This window comes from Leptidea sinapis, chromosome 23 (genome assembly GCF_905404315.1).
Source record: "Leptidea sinapis chromosome 23, ilLepSina1.1, whole genome shotgun sequence".
Lineage (NCBI taxonomy): Eukaryota > Metazoa > Arthropoda > Insecta > Lepidoptera > Pieridae > Leptidea > Leptidea sinapis.
In genome coordinates this window covers 10,693,110-10,714,933 of record NC_066287.1, presented here as the reverse complement: position 1 = coordinate 10,714,933, position 21,824 = coordinate 10,693,110, and the positions used below count along the sequence as shown (strand labels likewise).

General features: G+C 34.9%; 1 non-coding gene across 1 annotated transcript; it reads right to left on the bottom strand.

Moving 5' to 3' along the window:
- Window positions 1-14,297: 14,297 nt before the first annotated feature.
- Window positions 14,298-14,371, bottom strand: Trnas-uga (transfer RNA serine (anticodon UGA)). Its single transcript has one exon. It is a non-coding gene; the product is annotated as a tRNA-Ser (tRNA).
- Window positions 14,372-21,824: the final 7,453 nt, after the last annotated feature.

Sequence of the window (21,824 nt, the reverse complement as noted above, 5' to 3'; positions counted from 1 at the left end):
AATGCCGCTCAGAATTTTTGGATATTTCAAGAATCCTGCGCGGAACTGCATTGTAATGGGCAGGGCGTATCAATTACCGTCAGCTGGACGACCTGCTCGTCTCGATCCTTATTTTCATAAAAAAGAATGACCTGTGTCACACTTAATAGCATCCTGTATAGATCTCAATTGCATACCGAATAATATTTGGTTTTAAATAAAATAAAAGTAGCTTTTATTTGAGGCGCAATCACGCCAAAACTTCTAAACGTATGAGATTGGCATTCGATGCGGAATATCTCCGTAGACCGTAGGCTTAGGTACTTTTCCATCCTTTGCCTTTTCCTTCTGTAACTTACCGTTACACGAATATAAATCATTTTTGGATATGATAATATCTGAATATCTGGATATAAATAACCCTTGGGACTCAGCTGCTGGACTGTTACATGTCTGTTTCAGATTGATAAATGTAATTATAGTTAAATAAGAACTTGTTATAATCTGTTTTGAAAAGAGAAACCTTAGAGTTTCTTGCTCGTTCTTCCCTAAAGAAACCTGCCTTCCAAACGAGCTGTAGCATATAAAATGACATATTTAAAGTGTAATGTGATTTATCTACGATATAAAATGGTTTTGATTTGATTTAAATTTGTGAACGTGAATTTGTGAATTCACAGCGAAGTGTAGCCAGGTTTAGCTAATATAATATGAAATTCATATAGTTTAGTTTTTATTATGTATTTTAAGTTTCTTTCATTGAATTTTTTTTATTAACTTCAATTTTTTTTATTTAATTTAGTTACTATTGTAAGCCATTGAGTAAGTATTTGATGTTAGAGTATTTTGTTGCATCACTTTCTATAAATTGCAATTAAAATAATTTGTTTAATTATGTTGATTTAAAGTATGGCAACGATGCTCTTGCCAATTTTTCTCATTAAGGCTGAACCTTTTCCAAATCGCTAGCATAAGTCATAAGTGTTATCGGTGACCTTTTTATTTTTACGAAAATAAGGGACCAGACGGGCAGGACGTTCAGCTGATGGTAATTGATAAGCCTTGCCCATTACAATGCAGTTCCGCTCAGGATTATTGAAAAACCCCAAAAATTCTGAGCGGCACTACAACTGCGCTCGTCACCTTGAGACATAAGATGTTAAGTCCCATTGCCCAGTAATTTCACTAGTTACAGCGCCCTTCCGACCGAAACACAGTAATGCTTACACATTACTGCTTCACGGTAGAAATAGGCGCCGTTGTGGTACCCATAATCTAGACAGCATCCTGTGCAAAGGAGCCTCCCACTGGTATAAGACCCTCTGAATATACCTACTGATTTTGATTTGATTTAAGTTGAATAAATTACAAATTGCGATATTGGTATAGAAATTAAAAAAGATATCGCAAGCTCAGGGTCATGCGTCATGGTGAAGTGCAATGGAAAGTAAATACGAATTTGATTTTTTTATGTAAATAAGGGACGAGACGAGCAAGACATTCAGCTGAGGGTAATTGATACGCCCCGCCCATTACAATGCAGTGCCGCTCAGGAGTCTTGAAAAACTCAAAAATTCTGAGTGGCACTACAGTTGCGCTCGTCACCTTAAGTCATAAGTCTCATTTGCTCACTAATTTCACTAGGTACGCGCGACCTTCATACCGAAACACAATAATGCTTACACATTTGCAACAGGATCCCAGAAAATGTTCAAAACAAAAGTATTACGTTATTCAAAAGAATTGTTAAAAAACGTTTGTGTGGTAATGGTTACAATAAAATAAACGACTTTCTTAATGATACCACAGATTGGGAATGGAGCGACCGCCCTCAGGCTATTAAATAATAAGTTTAATTGTACAATGTCACTTTGTTACTTTGTAAATGTTACTTAAATTGTAAAACATATTTTTGATGAAAAAAAAATGCCCGCTGAGTTTGTTGCGCCAATTCTTCTCAGGCCTGAGGAATCCTTTTTGGAATGGGAGGTAGTTTTTTGACTTTCAATAAGTGATGTCACATTCTATTTTGAATTTGAATTTGAATTACTGAAATTGAAATAGGCGCCGTTGTGGTACCCATAATCAGCTGCTCTCGAAAGTCGAAACTTAGAGAACTGTGATTCGTTTTGTTGAAACATCGTCCGCGCTCAAGGTGACTATGTCGGTGACAGCGCGAGCGGTCTCCCCCGTGACTCGTTAGCCCTAGTAAGTAGTAACGCAGCGCTCACTGAGAGTCGAGAGGCACCGGTGGGTTAGGTACCATTGCTAACACGACGCCGCGCCCTCTCGTTTCTCCCTCCCCTCCTTCCCCACCGCGCCTCCCCCGCTCGCCCCCGCCTCGCGCACAATGCGCGGGAAAATAATAATATGCCGGATGACACTTGAAACATTATGTCATCTAATCTCATTAACTTCTATCAAACGCCAAGTTTGGCTACGTACGGTGTACTTAGTGTCTTATTGGTGGATGGATTTTCGATGGATTCCTCAAATTATAATGTAACAATATATGTAATATGTGTACACAATAACCCCATTATTAGAATTTGTAGAGAATTAAATGAAGTGTGTCCTGATATTGGTTACCAGGGGGAGGCTCCTTTGCACAGGAAGACGGCTAGATTATGGGTAGCATAAGGGCACCTATTTCTGCCGTAAAGCAGTAATGTGTAAACATTACTGTGTTTGAGCTAGTGAAATTACTGGGCAAATGAGACTTAACATCTTATGTCTCAACGAGACGAGCGGAATTGTAGCGCCGCTTAGAATTTTTGGGTTTTTCAAGAATCCTGAGCGGCACTGCATTGTAACGGGCAGGGCGTATCAATTACCATTAGCTGAGCGTCCTGCTCATCTCATCCCTTATTTTCATAAAAAAACATTGAACGAGAGTAAACCTTACAGGAGAGTTAATTTGGTCTGTCCATCGCATGGGTGACCTTCCCGCCCTCTGGTTCCCTCCACTTTGCAAGAAAAGTGACACCTCCACTTTACCAGTGGGAGGCTCCTTTGCACAGGATGCCGGCTAGATTATGGGTACCACAACGGCGCCTATTTCTGCCGTGAAACAGTAATGTATAAACAATACTGTGTTTCGGTCTGAAGGGCGCCGTATCTAGTGCAATTACTGGGCAACTGAGACTAAACATCTTATGTCTCAAGGTGACGAGCGCAATTGTAGTGCCGCTCAGAAGTTTGGGGTTTTCAAGAATCCTGAGCGGCACTGCATTGTAATGGGTAGGGCGTATCAATTACCATCACCTGAACGTCCTGCTCGTCACGTCTTTTACTTTTAAAAAAAAGGCAAGGCGATCAATGGTGAGTCCATTCTCCACTCTCGCGCCGGGAGACGTGTCCGAAGAACTTAAGAATGCGACTGTATCCTTTAGCCGTATGCTTAAACTAACTAAAGTAGTATAGTGTGTGATTCATAAGACGACAGGACGCGAGGGACCGTGTCCTAATGCAACAGAAGGTCAAAGCAGGGTCTTGTTGCAACGACTGGCTCGATAAATTTGCCCCACTGTAACCTTACATAGCGATTTCACTCTAAGCCAATTATTAATAGAATATTATTAACCAACATTTCTGTTTCATAACATTCTTACGTTTTTGACCTTTTGTTTGGTACAAATATGAACCTTACGTATGAGATACGGAGTTGTATGTTTATCTGTTTGTTGCAAAGTGATGACTTTAAATACATTGTTATTAAAATTATTTGTAAAATAATGAAGCTGTTTATGTTGATTTAATAGAGTAGCAATGAGTTTCTTGCCACTTCTTCTAATTAAAGCTCAACCTTTTCAAGTGTATAAATTAAATTTGTAACTGAGATTTATAAACGATGCGGGACTCGAATCCACGTCCTCTTCGGATTCCTTCTGGGCGCTCTTTCAAACTGAGCTAACCGTTCGAGTACGCCTGGATCGTAAATTTTGGTATTTCTTGTTCAACTCTCACGTTGTGGTTCTACCAATAAGATAGAATAAAGATAGATAAATAAAGTGATTTGGATTTGTATTGATTTGAATATCTTAAAACGAAAATTTTCACCAGCAAGTCTATTGAAGTGTTAAAAGTGAATCAGGCTCTATTTTGCCACTTGACACTATAGCGTTGCGAAAACAAGAGTAACATCTTTAGTTTGATATATATTTTCTTTTTTTTTATGAAAATAAGGGACGAGACTTCACTACCTTCTCAGGATTGGTATCTTGATACACTTCTGCCGATGTTTGGGTACCTTTTTAACAAAAGTATGGCTCAGTCATTCCATTCTTAATAACCCCACCAAACCATCACAAAGTCTGATAGTGCCCACGTTGCAATCTGTCGACTAATTGGGAAGCTTGCTTAGAGCTTTGAGCATAAATACAGTAATTTTGTTTATTAAAATGTTGCTCAGTTGTAACAATTTTCTCATCCGTATACAAAATTTATCTGTGACCTCCCTTTGCGTACCGCTGCAGTAGTTGTTTCGAATTTCCCACCCTATTCTTTTTTAAATTATGAGTTAAGAAATCACAAGTACTTCTCTTATAGGCTGCAAGTCCTAAGTCATCTTTTAAAATACGTGACATGGTTCTAGGTGCTATCTTCATCTCCAGAGATAAAATCTTTTGCTTTCGGACAGGATTTCTTCTAATTCTTTCCCTTACTGCTTTGACTACCCTTTTTGTACAAACACTACGTGGACGGGCAGATTTTTATTTGTCACAAACAGCGGAGGTCTCATTGTACCCATTAATAGCCAAGTACACAAACATCTTACTAATACCAACCATATGGAGAGTTTTAAAAATTGCATTTGGCTCAATATCTACTTTGTGTAATGCAATCACAGCGATTAGGTTCTCTTTATCACCTCACTCCATTTTAATATCGCAAAATATTGCACAATGTATTGGTGCCAAAATGAGAAAACTCAATTGACAATCATACTATAAAAATGACAGATTCCAAATTCAAATATAATATTATATTTATTTTTAATTGTAACAGTGTTTATGGCCGGACTAAGTATAGTATATAAACAACTCCTACATACTTACTCGGCATGCAATTACGAAATTTTTAAATATGTATAACCAAACCGGAGAGGCATCCCTTCAAAGGAATGATGGAGGCTGAACGTGGTCGAGATGCACCGGAGATGTGAGCCGGACTTGGAACAACTTCAAGTTATCGCTTAAATCTTAAGAGCCATTTGCTTGCAATGGTAGTATTAAAAATATACCAAAAAATCAGATACTCACGTGTAATATTATGATTTAAATAATTAACATTATATTTTTTCTACTAAAGGGAAAACTTGAATTAAATTGACTTATTGACTCGAACTTTAAAATTGAATAATACTAACCCGTCCTTCTTCAAAGAACTCGGCATCTTTTAGCACTACGAAAAGGCAAAAACAAAAGTTTTCACTCACAATTAAGCTAGAGAAGAAGAGGTGGAAAAGTATTTTCCATCTCTTCTTATTATCAGAATTATTATTGAAGTGATAACTTCTTATGCAAGGTTAGACCGCTTCGTAACGTTACGCGTTACAGCGCCAGTCTGTCCGGCTTCCCTTTCTCTCACGCAAACGGCAGAGATAAGCAGGCTCATACTCTCTCACTTTACCCAATTGGAACTTTTATAGGATTACATAATTATTCTAATAGTCTACATACACAAAATTCTAATATACATATTCAAAAATTGTAACTAAGAATTAAATATATTTTATAATCAATAAAAGATTTTATTAACAAATAACTTTTCCTTACATTATCATATTTAATATACATAAAATTTAAATAATAATCTAAGCTTCAGTCAAATTAAACAATTTCAATTATAAATAGTTCACCTTAGATTAGTTTAAGTTATTACTTCTGTCGGGTGTTCCGAGACGCACACATGTTTTTTACTTCTTATTATAAAAGTAAATGTTATGTAATGTACTGTTCAACGATACGGTTTGTTTTTTTAAGTTTCTGTATAACACACTTTTTCTTTCTTTGCCAATTTTTCTGTTGCTAGGAAGAAGAAGTGTCGAAGAAGCTTCTATTAATTATTAATTTACAGTTGAACTTTTATCTTCATCTAAGTAAGGCCGGATACATTAATTTTTCTTCAATTGGCAGCCTCAAACATACGAAAGCTGAAGTTTAATTTAAATATGATGCACGAAAACATTTAAGTCTATCATTTTGTTTTTTTCAAATTGAACGTTTGGAAGCCATCCTTTCTACTTTTATTATTTATTTATACATTTGGTAATCTTATTAATCTAATCGAAATACTCGTATGTGCGAAGGGAACTATAGCTGGTCCATGCGTCAACTCGTGAACAGGTGCTGTTTGTGGTGGTCGACCTGTTATAGTTAATGAATCTTTGTATTTGTTGGATGCAATTATTAATTGTTAAAGTAATCACGACCATCATGTTCACGAAGCAAATTTACACAAACAATGAATTCAAGCTCTAAAAGTTGATGTATCCAATATATTGGATAGTCGTATACGACAATTTTTATTTATACGGTTTATCCTTTATTACTTTTTACGAAATATTTGATATTATTTAAGCTTGATACATATATTATGTACAATATTACAGCCATTGTAAAATACTCTATTTCATTGGAAAGAGTGGCCGTGGAGTTTCTTGTATGTTCTTCTCGCGAGCTCTTTTTCCAAACAAAATAAATAAGTAAACCTATTGTAAATTTAGTAATTTAAAAGAAATGTTTATAGTGACGATTGAAAAGCGCTTAATTTAAGCCTAATCGAATAAAGTTTATCTGACTTCAACTGTGGCAGAGACGATTTACTGGGCTCCTGTTTAAATGGTTAATAGATTTTTTTTTTGTAGTGTTGAGGATTAAACTATTTGCATGCTAATTTAAATTAGCCGAATAGAAGACACTACAATAAATTTAAGATCTATAATGTATACTGTATTAATAATCTAATATATAAAATTCTCATGTCGCGGTGTTTGTAGTTAAACTCCTTCGAAACGGCTTCAGCGATTCTCATGAAATTTTGAGTGCATATTGGGTAGGTCTGAGAATCGGACAACATCTATTTTTCATCCCCCTAAATGTTAAGGATGGTCCACACGATTTTTTTTTTTATTTTTTTTTAAATATGTTTGATTATGAGTCAACATTAAAAAATACATACAGATTCAAATTTTCACCTATCTACGATCAACAGTTACTTTTGTATCGCGATTTTAATATCGGCAATACAACGTTTGCTGGGACAGCTAGTATATATATATATATATATATATATATATACTAGCTGTACTGTGCGGTTACTAGAATAAGAATAATATATATATATATACTTATTCCAATTAGATAACATATAATAATAATCGTCAACGAAATATAAAAGTGTAAAGTTATAAAGCGTACTGTTTCACAGTGCATCAGTGATCCAAATAGGCTTCTTATTTGGGTCACAGTTTTTTGTTCTTCAGCCATTGCAGTCCTTGAACTATTTCATCGAGGAAAGTGCTGCGCTGCAAAAATACGGCCTTTGAATAAAGTGGGCCAGCTTATAAAATCCTGTGCATTTTACTCGTAAGATAAAAAGCTGATTGTTTGTCAAGATTTTAACATAAATATTTTAGATATTAATACATACTAAAATATAATTAATAAATTAATCTTTTAAACTTAATATTATAAATTATTAATTTCTCATATTCATGACCTTCTACAACAGTAAAAAAAAATTATATTCCATTAAAATATTGAAATAATTTTAACATTTTGCAAAAATAATATTACTGGCCTGTTTTTATCGGTTGCCTAACAGCAAGAGACTGTATCAAGACGTATAAATTATCTTAGATTTAGGTATAAATTTGAGTACATATTACTTTAATTAATGTTAAACTTTGTTATTTATCATGTGAGATACTAGTAACTATAAAATTAACCTGTGGATAACGGTGTGGGTTCTCACTAAAATTAATTTATTATCTACTATACTTTGAAATTGTAAAATGTATTGTGTGAACTGTTTGTTGTTCCTAAAAAATAAAATAAAATATAAATTACCCTAAACAGTTTCAGCATTTGTATACTTTTAATAAAAATGTAATATTAATAATGAAGTAATGTATATATTTAAACAAAATGGTTAACAGTTATTGTAAGTAGTGATATTGCAAAAAAGAATCTGTACATAACTATAATAGTTATGTACAGATTCTTTTTACACTCCTCATAAGTGAGGCTTGAGAAAGTGCTCTACTTTTCTGGAAACTGAAATTGTTTTTTTTTTTTTATTATTATTATTATTGAACCAACAGCACACAAAAATTAAACTAATAACGAAAATATTATGCGATGGCCGACTGCCAATTACAGGTTCACACTATTTATGGTATAACATTTAACGCTCTAATTAAACTATGATTAAATCAAAATATAAAAATAATTAACTAATAAATATAAAGATGTGTATGTGCGTATGTCTTAAGTCGTTTTCAACTCCTCGATTACAGTATACTTAAAATGATTTCCTTTTTGAAAGAGCTTTTAGTATGGACAAATATATCTGTTGGTAAGAAATGTATCAGCTAAGGGTACGACAGACCACCAAATTCTGGGCATAAATAGAGTGAGTAATTGGGACATTATTTTTTTTTTATATTTTTATTTATTTATTTATATCGCACCTACAGGAGCACATATGAGTGCACTTATGTTAAGCCAAATAATCTCTGAGGTACATAAAATATATATCAATAATAATTATTATGTTAATTAATGCCTACTACTCGGATAAGTCGTGTTAGTAAGTCTTTTGTGGGGCGATGTATATACTTTTACAACAAGATCCCAGAAAATGTTCAAAACAAAAGTATTACGTTATTCAAAAGAATTGTTATAAAATGTTTGTGTGGTAAAGGTTACTACAACATAAATGACTTTCTTAATGATACCACAGATTGGGAATGGAGCAACCGCCCTCAGGCTATTAAATAATAAGTTTAATTGTACAATATTACTTTGTAAACATATTTATTGATGAAAAAAAAGCCCGATGAGTTTGTTGCGCCCATTCTTCTCAGGTCTGAGGCATTCATTTTGGAAAGGGTGGTAGTTTTTTTTTACTTTGAATAAGTGATGTCACATCCTATTTTGAATAAAAATATTTGAATTTGATATCGTAAATAATAACATTAAAAATAACTTAACTCATTATGACTCTTGGATACCTATCCATGCATGAATGTGGCAGGGAAATTAGTCGAATTTTTATTTATTACTAGCTGTCCCAACAAACGTTGTATTGGCGATATTAAAATCGCGATACAAAAGTAACTGTTGATCGTAGATGGGTGAAAATTTTAATGCTGACTCATAATCAAACAAATTTAAAAAAAAATGTCAAAAAAATTAAAAACAAAAAAATCGTGTGATGATGATGTCCGATTCTCAGACCTACCCAATATGCACTCAAAATTTCATGAGAATCGGTGAAGCCGTTTCGAAGGAGTTTAACTACAAACACCGCGACATGAGAATTTTATATATTAGATTTAAAGTAACACACTGCGGTCTTTCTCAATTAATGTGAGCCTTCAATTCACTGTCGTTTAATTATTATTTATAAACAACTAAGTTGTGTATTACAAGTATAAGTATTTTTTGTATATCTATACATTTTATTATAGTAGGTATTCTATAGTTTTTTTTTTCACTTTTTGTTATTTAGTTGACTTCTTCTTTGTTGTTTGGTTGTATGATGTATGCTTAAAATAATATTTAATTACAATTAAATTACTAATTTCAATAAGATATTAATCAAACAAATCACTTTTTTAACAATATACAATATATTTGTATTATTATATATATTGAACTTTTCAGTAAATCCATTCAATTTCACTTATAAGATATACACAGCACTAATGTTGAACAATACGTCAGATGTATATTCAAATTCACATTCAAATATTTTTATTCAAAATAGTATGTGACATCACTTATTGAAAGTCAAAAAACTACCACCCATTCCAAAATGAATGCCTCAGACCTGAGAAGAATGGGCGCAACAAACTCAGCGGGCTTTTTTTTTTCATCGAATAAATATGTTTACAAAGTAATATTGTACAATTAAACTTATTATTTAATAGCCTGAGGGCGGTCACTCCATTCCCGATCTGTGGTATCATTAAGAAAGTCATTTATGTTATAGCAAACTTTACCACACAAACGTTTTTTAACAATTCTTTTGAATAACGTTATACTTTTGTTTTGAACATTTTCTGGGATCTTGTTGTAAAAGCATATACATCGCCCCACAGTCTTTTGGCTTACTAACTCGACTTAGCCGAGTAGTAGGCATCATAAGTTTATGTCTGTTCCTGGTGTTAACATTATGGTTATGACAGTTTCTGGCAAATTCACTTATGTGCCTGTGAACATTTATTTTTTTAACACGTGCGCCAGTCATGGACATGTCGGTGACGCGAAATCATAAGATTTCACTTCAAAAATACATTACTGCGTGTACATAAATCACTGAATTAAAATGCTCATTTAAATTCCACTAGTCTATATCAAATCGTAATAAAGTTCCGATGGATGCGTCAATGAGAGCGTATAGGGAGCAGAAACAGACCGGATGTGACGAGGGTACTGATTGTAATGCAAATTCCCAAGTTCCGGTCGAAGGGGACGATGAGAAACACAGGTGAGGGGTTCGCTACCACCATTCATGTGACGTTTACTCACTTGAACCACGTGCTTACTGATGGGACCTTCATTGCCACGTGGGTTGATAACACCTGGCTTTGTTGACGTAATACAGAATGCAGCTCTCAAGAATTGTTGAGTGTAAAGCATTTACTTGAAAGTTGAATGCTACGAGACTCTTGAGTACACGACTACGCTTTTAGAAGCAGGTGCGTTTTTGTTTATAATGGGCATGAGTATGGCTAACAGTATTTTAAGCCCTTTAAATGAGACATTTTTTCTTTTTCATTACGCAAAAATGATAATATTTTCATGAAACTTGTTAATCAGTTTACTGTATGGATTAAAGCAAATTAAAATTATTATACTGTTTTGCGTCTAGTTTTTTTTTTATATGGAAAAGGAGGACAAACGAGCGTACACGGTCACCTGTTGTTAAGTGATCACCGCCGCCCACAATCTCTTGCAACACCAGAGGAATCACAGGAGCGTTGCCGGCCTTTAAGGAAGGTGTACGCGCTTTTTTTTGAAGGTACCCATGTCGTATCGTCCCGGAAACACCGCACAAGGAAGTTCATTCCACAGCTTTGTAGTACGTGGAAGAAAGCTCCTTGTAAACCGCACTGTGGAGAACCGCCACACATCCAGATGGTGGGGATGATATCCTAACTTGTGGCGTGTGGTGCGAAGGTGGAAGTTCTAACAAGAAACAGATTTTAGAATTTGATATATGGACAACGGGTGAACAAATTTGAGAACGATTTTCATTGATGTATTCTGGCAGGTTGCCCATTATGTTTTTACACACAAAAAACTATTGTTAACTGAAATCTTAGCGTTATCATAATACAGGCGAGCTTCAGTGAATTAGGTGACGTTTTTGTTATCTGTACTTGTTTTTTTAGATTATTTAAATATACGTCTTGATAGACTGTGTCAACTGTGAAAATATCGAAAACAATTGAGGTTAACAGTCAACCGATATTTTGAGCAATGCACGCACACTAACACAGAGTGACATACCAGTCGCGTGTGTAAGACGTAGCTTGTCACGCACACTAAAGTGATAAACGTAGCCTGTTTTTATCAGCTGTCTTTTTTTTATGAAAATAAGGGACGAGACGAGCAAGACGTTCAGTTGATGGTAATTGATACGCCCTGCCCATAACAATGCAGTGCCACTCAGGATTCTTGAAAAACACAAAAATTCTGAGCGGCAGTAAAATTGCTCTCCTTACCTTGAGACGAAAGGTGTTAAGTCTCATTTACCCAGTAATTTCACTAGCCACGTACCTTTCAGACCGAAACAAAATAATGTTTATAATGTTTACAAATTGTTTGCCGTTGTGGTACCCCTAATCTAGCCGGTATCCTGTGCAAAGGAGTCTCCCACTGGTACTGTCTAGCAGCAAGAGGCTCTATTTGACGCATAATTATCTAAGTTGTTTTCAAATGCGTTTGAATTTCCGCATTAGCTCTTATCTCTCTCTTATCGAATGTTTTTTTTCTTCAATCTTCAAGCTTCATATACCACGGGACACAGGTTAAATATAACAACCGCAATTATTTTAAAAGGCAAAAGGGAGCTAAACTCCCCTCACCTGTTGTTCTCCCCCGACAGGAAACAGGATATTAGCACAGTAATCACATAAATTGAATTATTTTCACGTGGTGGTGATTTAGCGACGGTGTGACCATTTGTGTTGTGTGTCGAAATGTTACATTCATTGACCGCTTCAATTAAACTTACGAACAATTAAAGAATCAAATCAAATCAAATCAAAATCAGTTTATTCACGTAGGTCACGGAAATGGCACTTATGAATGTCAAAAAAAAATTTTTTTTCTTATTGAATCTACCTATCTGAATCTAATCTATAATCTAAGAGTTCGGTCGAAAGAGAAAAAAAAAAATCGTGTGCGTAAAACTAATCCATGTTGAACTATTTAATATTGAAATTGTTTAGTTTGAGAAAATTTTAGGTTATTTCTTAAATTTTATTTATTATAATGTGATCATGTAAGGAAAGGTTATTTATTAATGAAATCTTATTGCACAAATAAATTTGAAAAAGAAAAAAATTATGAACGATGTGTGACTCGAACCCGCAACCGCGGAACCACCAAATCGCGTTGCCTGTGAGTACTCTTCTAACTAAGCCAACCGTTCGAGTGAGGTATCGTTATAATTGTGTAGATTTGCAGATGAAGCTACAACCTGAGAGTTGAACAAAGCTTACAATGAACACTCGCACGGAACGCGAGAGGTCGCGGGTTCGGGTTTGAGTCCCCGCATCGTTCATAAATTTTGGTTACAAATTTAAGCAATTTAAAAGTTAAATCTTAACAATGAAAACTTCAAAAACAAAGCAGCGATAGCACGAAAATATCGCAACATTTACCTAACAGTAATGAAACTGTAAGCCGTACTGACGCAACAGGATGAGCGCCAGGGGTGAAAGGGGAACGGGAGGGGGCAACACGTTCCAGCGGGGTCCAGAGATTGTGGCCGAGTAGTTCTTGAGTTATCACCCACTATCGAATGAGTGCTATTCTCAAACAACGATGACTGATAAACATAAATACTTCTAGGCTACTAATATGCTTATGTAAGACCTCGTTAAAAACAGTTTAAATGGCAACTTTTACTTAGGAACAGTCCAAATTTTACATGAATATAATATGCGAAAATAGCTGATATTTTTAATTTCAGCATATATAAATTGTTGCTGCATGCGGTTATTATATTGAACTGCACTGCAATTAGACGAGATTTCGTAAACGTGGAATAAGTTTAACAACTGTAACGCTCCTGTGATTCCTCTGGTGTTGCATGAGAGTGTGTTGCATTTAACATCAGCTACTACTACTAGTGTACGCTCGTTTGTCCTCCTCTCCCTTAAAAAAAAGTTGATAGGGTTCCAAAGGTATCTTTTAAAAATTTCATGATATTAATAAAATTATCTTTTGCATATACTATGCTCAATAAATCTTGTGGTTCTTTTTTAATTAATTAACATTTTATACTTTTAACTTATATGACTTACAGCCGTTTTGAATAATCTATCTATCTATCCTTAGTTTAACTTACTAGAGATAGACAAATCTATCCTTTTACGCTTACTTACATTTCAATAACCTATTGACAGATAGTATTGGACTATAACTGTATTGGACGTAACTATGGATAGATAAGATCTTGTCATTAAACGGTGACAGCAATGTCTCCGAAGTTAAACAAAGGATAGATATGTTGATGAAAACGGCCTTAAGTAATGACGTTTGACTATATTTATTTCATCGCTTCATATAGATTAAAATTTAAATGATTTATTAAATGAAGAAGCTGTGAATATTGATTTTAAAAAGTAATAATAAGCTTTTTGCCACTTTTTCTCATTAAAGTTTAACCTTTTGCGACGTTTTGGTACTGAAATAGTAAAATTGTTAAAACTTTTGACAATTATGAGTGTCTTTGAATAAATCTGATCTGATTTAATTCATTCGCTTAAAACGAACTTTTCAAATTATAATTTTTTTATTATACATAGGATATGATAACACTTACACAAATAAAATTTGAAAAACAAAATTTTATGAACGATGCGGGATTTGAACCCACGACCTCCGGCGTTCAGTGCCGGTGCTCTAACTAATTGAGCTAACCGTTCGAGTACAGCCTCGATATAAAATTCTGTTTGCTTTGTTCAACTCTCAGGTTGTGGCTTCATCTACAGAATCTACTTTACAGTTGATAACCTGCTCAACCCCAATATTTGCATATTAGGAAATTGACTTGAGATGTCGCTCTTGTAAATCTAAACAATAAGTTATGTTTTTGAAGTGATAACCCTCACTTCTAGGATTAATACACAAATAAAATTTGAAAAACAATGATAACACTTATAAAAAGTAAAAAACTACCACTCATTCCAAAAAGTATGACTCAGACCTGAGAAGAACGTGCGCAAGAAACTCAGCGGGCTTATTTTTTTAAATAAACATGTGGTTACAAGGTAATATCGTACAATTAAATTTAATATTTAATAGCCTGAGGGCGTTTGCACCATACCCAATAGTATCATTAAGTAAGTAAGTAATTTATGTTATACTAACCTTTACAACTTATACGTTTTTAACAATATTTTTTTTTTAATTTTGTAATACATTTGTTTTATACATTTTCTGGGATCTTGTTGTAAAAGCATACACATCGTCCCACAAAAGGCTTACTAACTCGACTTAGCCCAGTCAATTTAATATTAGCTCTAGAACTTATTGTTATGTGAAGTGTATACACCGGCACGTGGCACATTGAAGTACACGAAACACGATACCATGTTCACGCGTCGATGTAACGTAATATGAGTTTAATAGTCAACGCATCAATCTATATTAAAAAATGGAGAGCCATTTTTTTCTTGGGTTATTTAGTTATTTTCTCCTCGAATAAGAATTAGCGAATTTTCAAAAATGTTATCTTGTGCTAAGCTCCTTATTGTTAATTCGTACCTGTTGATTTGCAATAGTGGGAAGCTCCTTTGCGCAGGATGCCGGCTACATTATGGGTTATACCACAACGGCCGTGGCTCCTATTTCTGCCGTGAAGCAGTAATGTGTAAGCATTATTGTGTTTCGGTCTGAAGGGCACCGTTGCTAGAGAAATAACTCGGCAAATGAGACTTAACGTCTTATGTCTCAAGGAGACGAGCGCAATTGCCGCTCAGAATTTTTGTTTTTAGTCAAGAACCCTGAGCGTCACTGCATTGTACGGGACAGGGCGTATCAATTACCATCAGCTGAACGTCTTGTTCGTCTCGTCCCTTATTAACATAAAAAAAAAACTAGAAATTATTTTGAGACGCTCAACATTCGTTTAAAATTAAATTTTAACTCATGTAAGATTTTACTTTTAACTTTTAATTTAAATATCAACAACCGTAGAACAGTGTAACTGATTTTATTGTTACTTACGAGGGCGAGGTTTAGATCTTTATAAATATAGTTAGGGACGTTACAGACCGTCGGCCAAGCGTGCGCAGACGCAGGGGGCGCCCACCCCGGCCCAAGGTCGTTAACCTCCCCCCTTCGACGGTCGCCCCCCACCCCCCTGCCCCTGTCTCTAACTGTCCCTCACAATCACAGCCCTTTGTGCGACGTTGAGGGCTCCGGAGGGCAAGGACTCCGTTTGTTTCTTTGTTTTGAAATAACTTCTAAGTTGAGGGCCCCTTTGCTACTTGGAACTAGATTTTTTGTGACTTTTAAGTTTTTAAGATTCGAATAAGAACTATTTGTATGGTGATATTATTATAGTAATGGAATTAGCGTGTGCCTTTGCCAGAATATGTATGACAGTGTATTAGCTATACTGTATATATTACTACAGTGTAGTAGTAATACATTGAGAGCCGGTATTTCTTTGCTTATACTGCGAAAACTACTGAACCGATCGGAATTATACTTATACCGTAAGACGCAGCGTGTTACTGGTGTTGTTGTTGGTGATCAGTTATCCGGAACCTATATTTTTTTACTAAGATATATCTATATATTCACAATACAAATACTTCAGTCAATTAAATTTCATTACATATGACAATTCATACAATGAGCGGGCGCGGGATAAACAACGTTTGCCGGTTCAGCATTTGTTTCAAATAATTTATTAAGTAACTTTTTTGGGAACCAATTGGAATGAAAGAGACACTAAATCCCTTAAAAAGTTTTCCACACCATATCAGTTTAAACCACATTGGTTCTGATATTAGACATAGATTCTAAAATCATTTTAGGCATCGCGAACAATGTGTACTAAAAATATTTAACGTACGGATTTTTTCCTCGATCCCGACATACCTGGGGATCACTTCTCGGTAGATGATCACCCTCGGTCGATACTGTTGCTGTTATTACCCTTACTAATGTCGTGGATGAGTTCTCTTGAACTTTAAGGGCGTTCATTTATCGCTGCATTCATTTATTTTTAGACTACCCACTAATAATACATACCCACATACTTACACATAAATACACAGAGATATATTTTGTATTTAGACAGTAATTACACAATTTTAATTTTCACCTCTATCATGTAAACACGGCTTCCATAAAAAATATACAAGGAGTTATCTGGATGTGTGACGGTCCTCCACAGTGCGGTTTTCAAGTAACTTTCTTCCACGTACTACAAAGCTGTGGAATGAACTTCCCTGTGCGATGTTTCCAGGATGATACGACATGTATACCTTTAAACTAAGCGCGTACATCTGCCTTAAAGACCGGCTACGCTCCTGTGATTCCTCTGATGTTGCAAGAGAATGTGGGCGGCGGTGATCACTTAACAGGTAACCTCCTTTTACATAGATACAGTTCTACAGTTTTGAGTTTTTATGATAAAATATATAATACGAACGAACGCCCAGAAAAGCGTGACAGACTGTGAAATATCCCGGAGAATACAAAAATTCAAGAGCAGGATTATATTTGTTTATAAATTTACTGGATAAGATTATTTTTTCTTAAGTTTACTGGATAAGAATTCAAAGTTATGCTAGTGGTATATAGCCGCATCTAGTGAAATTATGAACTATGGACGTTCGTCTGTATTCCAAGTCTCGTAATGAAGGTACGATGTAATTAGGGTTGCCACGTTTTCTGGAAGAAGTAGAGTTTGTCTCAAATACTCAGATTAAATAGAGAGCACGGATGGAATAAAAACCTACAGTATATTTGAAATATATTTTCTTTTCCACCAAATATTTTGTAGTATGTTTTAGTGTGCCCTATATGTGCTATACAAAAAATAGTATACCGACATGAAATATATTTAATTATTTATAATTGTACATCCAGTTGTTGCTACAATATAACGTACATAAATATTTATATCAACAATCTGACAATTCTAAATGCACAACATCTTAAGAATGTGGGCAGCGCTGCGCATGCGCAGTAATAAGTAAGATCCGTATTATATTAAAATAAATACGAATAAAATTGAATAAATATCTAAGTGCAAAAGAAACACAAAATGATAAATAAATAAAGTAGAGTACAAAACTATTTGTTATATTTTTAAAGTGATAACTCTCACTTCTAGGATTAAAACAAATAAAATTTTAAAAACAAAATTTTATGAACGATGCGGGCTCACGCTTCACGTGACGTATCGTCATAAAATCTTGTATGCTTTGTTCAACTCTCAGGTTGTGGCTTCATCTACAGGATCTACTTTACAGTTGATAACCTGCTCAACTCCAATATTTGCATATTAAGAAATTCACTTGAGATGTCGCTCTTGTTAATCTAAACAATTTGTTATGTTTTTAAAGTTCTCGCGTTCCGTGCGAGTACAGGTGGTAGGTTTGAGTCCCGCAGCGTTCATTAAATTTTGTTTTCAAATTTTATTGAAGTAGTGTACTATTTTAGAGTAGCTACTGTTGGCAGCCCTACATGTAGTCCATGATCAATTGTGTCACTGTCTTCGTATGTGCATAAAGGAGACAAAATACAACTGATATTGTATAACGTATTGAGCCGCCATCTGGAATAAAGATCAAAGGCTGAGTGATACATAGAGCTTACTTAGATTTTACTGACTTATTTAAGTAAAACTTTGCAGATTGTGATAAAACGCGAACTTGACTTTTGTATTCGGCTGTCTTAGCTTAAGCTCAATATAATTTCAACTTACCATCATCAGCTGGAAGACGTTCCCTTCTGGACAAAGGCCTCCCCCCAAAGATGCCCTCATCCAACGTATTCCAGCGATCTTGACCAAATCGGCGGTCCATCTTGTGGGGGGCCTACCAACAATGCGTCTTTTCTGTCGGACCTTACTACACAAATGGCCATCTGTCCGTCGAACTATGTGCCCTGCAAACTGCCACTTCAGCTTCGCAATCATTAGGGCTATGCCGGTAACTGATTCCTGCCGCTGAATTCCTCCTTCGCACGACACGCCACAAGTTAGGATTTCATCCCGACCATCTGGATGTGTGGCGGTCCTCCACAGTGCGGTTTTCAAGCAGCTTTCTTCCACGTACTTCAAAGCTGTGGAACGAACTTCCTTGTGCGGTGTTTCCAGGACGATACGACATGGGTACCTTCAAAAATAGCGCGTACACCTTCCTTAAAGGCCGGCAACGCTCCTGTGATTCCTCTGGTGTTGCAACAGACTGTGGGCAGCGATCACTTAACAACAGGTGATAAAAAAAACTTTGGTTTGGCCTACGGATCTCCTCAATAAATTTAATCCTAATTTCAACTATCAACCGACAATAAAAAAGAAATAAAAGATTATGCTAAGCTTACACTTAGCTGTGTTTTACGTAAGTAAAGTCTGAGCAATATCTAAGTAAGCTCTATAGATCATGGTCATGGCTCAAGACTATGTCTATGTCTATGACTAAGTCTCAGCTCAGTCTATGACTAATCTTGAGCCCTGCCGAGGCAGCGATATACGTAAATGTAAAATAATTTCATTGATTCCCTTCCTTACTAATAACTCATAGAGATATATGTACACAATTTATATTTAAAAAGAAATGATAAAGAAGTTGATATTGATATTGTTTCAAATATCCTTTCGTTATTTAAAAATAATTTATTCCATTTATATTCATAAAATAAAATTATTGTAATTTATAGGCAAAAAGTATATTTTATTGAAACAAATAAATATTGCTAGGTTTAATTCTGTTTTATCATTGAACAATAAATTGAAAAAGTAATGATAGTAGAATTGGAAAATGATGCATGTTTTAATTATTATAAAATATTATTGATTTCTCATTCAATTTGTAATATTACAACAATTATTGCATTCAATTTAATTGACTATTTGTGCCTATATTTTTGAAATATATGTAACGTCTATAATTAAACCAATACTTAGAATTTCTAATTTATTGTAATAATATTAGTTAGAGTATTTTTTTAATACACTAAGGGACGAGACGAGCGGGACGTTCAGCTGATGGTAATTGATACGCCCTGGCTATTATAATAAATTAAAAACCCTTAAATTATGAACGTCACTACAACTGCGCTCGTCACCTTGAGACATAAGATGTTAAGTCTCATATGCCCAGTAATTTCACTAGCTACGGCGCCCTTTAGACCGAAACACAGAAATACACATTACTGCTTCACGGCAGAAATAGGCGCCGTTGTGGTATCCATAATCTAGCCGGCATGGCTGGTATATGTCTTGTTGGTGTTAAAAAAAGCTATTCAATCTAAAATCATACAATTTGGAAATATGATAAATTGAAAATATAATAGGTTCTTTGTACGGACTACGGCATAAATATTTCATGATTAGTTATACTTTAAACAATAACAAAGCTACATGTATTCAATAATATAAATATATATATATACACTTGGATTGAGGGAGAGCATAATCCCACGAAGTCTCACGAAGAGGAAAACGATGAAAGATGGAAATTTTCCAAAATCGCCTTACGTTATATTTTGTGGATATCGCTTTTGCGACTGAAACAACTTTTTCAGCACAGATTCCTAGTATAAATGATACCTTGAGAGTTGAAGAAGACATATCAAGATTTATGAACGACACGTCACTAGAACGGTTGGCTCAGTGGAAGAGCGTTCGCACGGAACGCAATAGGTCACGGGTTCGAGTCCCGCATCGTTCATGAATTTTGTTTACAATTTTAATTTGTGAAACTATATTGTGAATACCTCAGAAGTGTTAACCCTGACTGATCCACCGGCACTCACGTAGTTATTGCCGGCAAACCTCAGCCTCCACCGGACCTTCTATTCCCACTTGGTTGCCTTTTCATCGCGAAAATCTTCTGCTTATACATTTCTTACTTAATTTGCACATGTTCATTACGTTATCGCATTATTTTATGAAAATAAGGGACGAGACGAGTAGGACGTTCAGCTGATGGTAATTTACACGCCCTACGCATTAAAATGCAGTGCCGCTCAGGATTCTTGAAAAACACAAAAATTCTATCGGCACTACAATTGCGCTCTTCACCTTGAGACATAAGATGTTAAGTCTCATTTGCCCAGTAATTTCACTAGCTACGGCGCCCTTCAGACCGAAACACGTTAATGTTTACACATTACTGCTTCACGGCAGAAATAGGCACCGTTGTGGTACCCCAAATCGAGCCGGCTTCCTGTGCAAAGGAGCCTCCCACTGGACACTGACTTAATACTTGTTATAAAGTTAATCTCGCTCTAATCTGATTTTATTAAAAAGAATATTAGGGTGCATGCCTATCTTAATTAACCATTAAAAGGTGCATTTATCTTACATTAAGGCCAACTAATTATTAGAAATGTCTTTAATCAGCTTTGTTACTTTTCTTAAGCAACTGTTGAGACTAAGTTTAATTACTTAAAATTCCAAAGCGATGGATTCATAATGATTTTTAACAAAAAAATGTAGTCGTAATGCGGAATAAAAAGAAAATTTCGATCCACCCCACCCGCATTCCGTTGAAGGAACTCACTCGTGTCAAATTGTAAGTACATTGGACTAAATTTCAAACGTTAACTTAAACAAAATTATTGTAACGTTTATAGAATAGTGCATTTTAGGATAATAAGCTCTATCCCGTTGTAATAAAGCATTCATGTAGGTTCTAGTTTGTTTTTAAAGTGAATATTAATATATTTAATTGTGCGAGGGTGCAACATAGGGGTGGTTTGTGTTAAATGACTTTAATTTATGCGGACTATCAAACGCCATTAGAATAGTAATTGTTAAAAAACATCCTCAATTAAATTCCGAATTAGAATTAGAAAGGAGTGGAATCGAAATATTTTAATTATAAAATAAGTATTTCAATACTGTTTTGTCGAATTCGTCGGTCAGTTTCGGTCATAACGTTTCCCAGACTTAATGAATCATGCCGAATATTAAATTTGTAATCAAAATTGAAGGAGTCAGAGAAAAAAAGAAGAATCAGAAGTGAGGGTTATCACTTTAAAAATAACATATTGTTAAGCTCAATAGAATTCAACTTAACAGATAACGGCGGCCCTAAATAATGGTCACGGTCATAATAAACATGTATTCAATATTATATAACATAACTTTATTTATGCGCAGCCTTTGGTTACTAGAATTGTAAATCA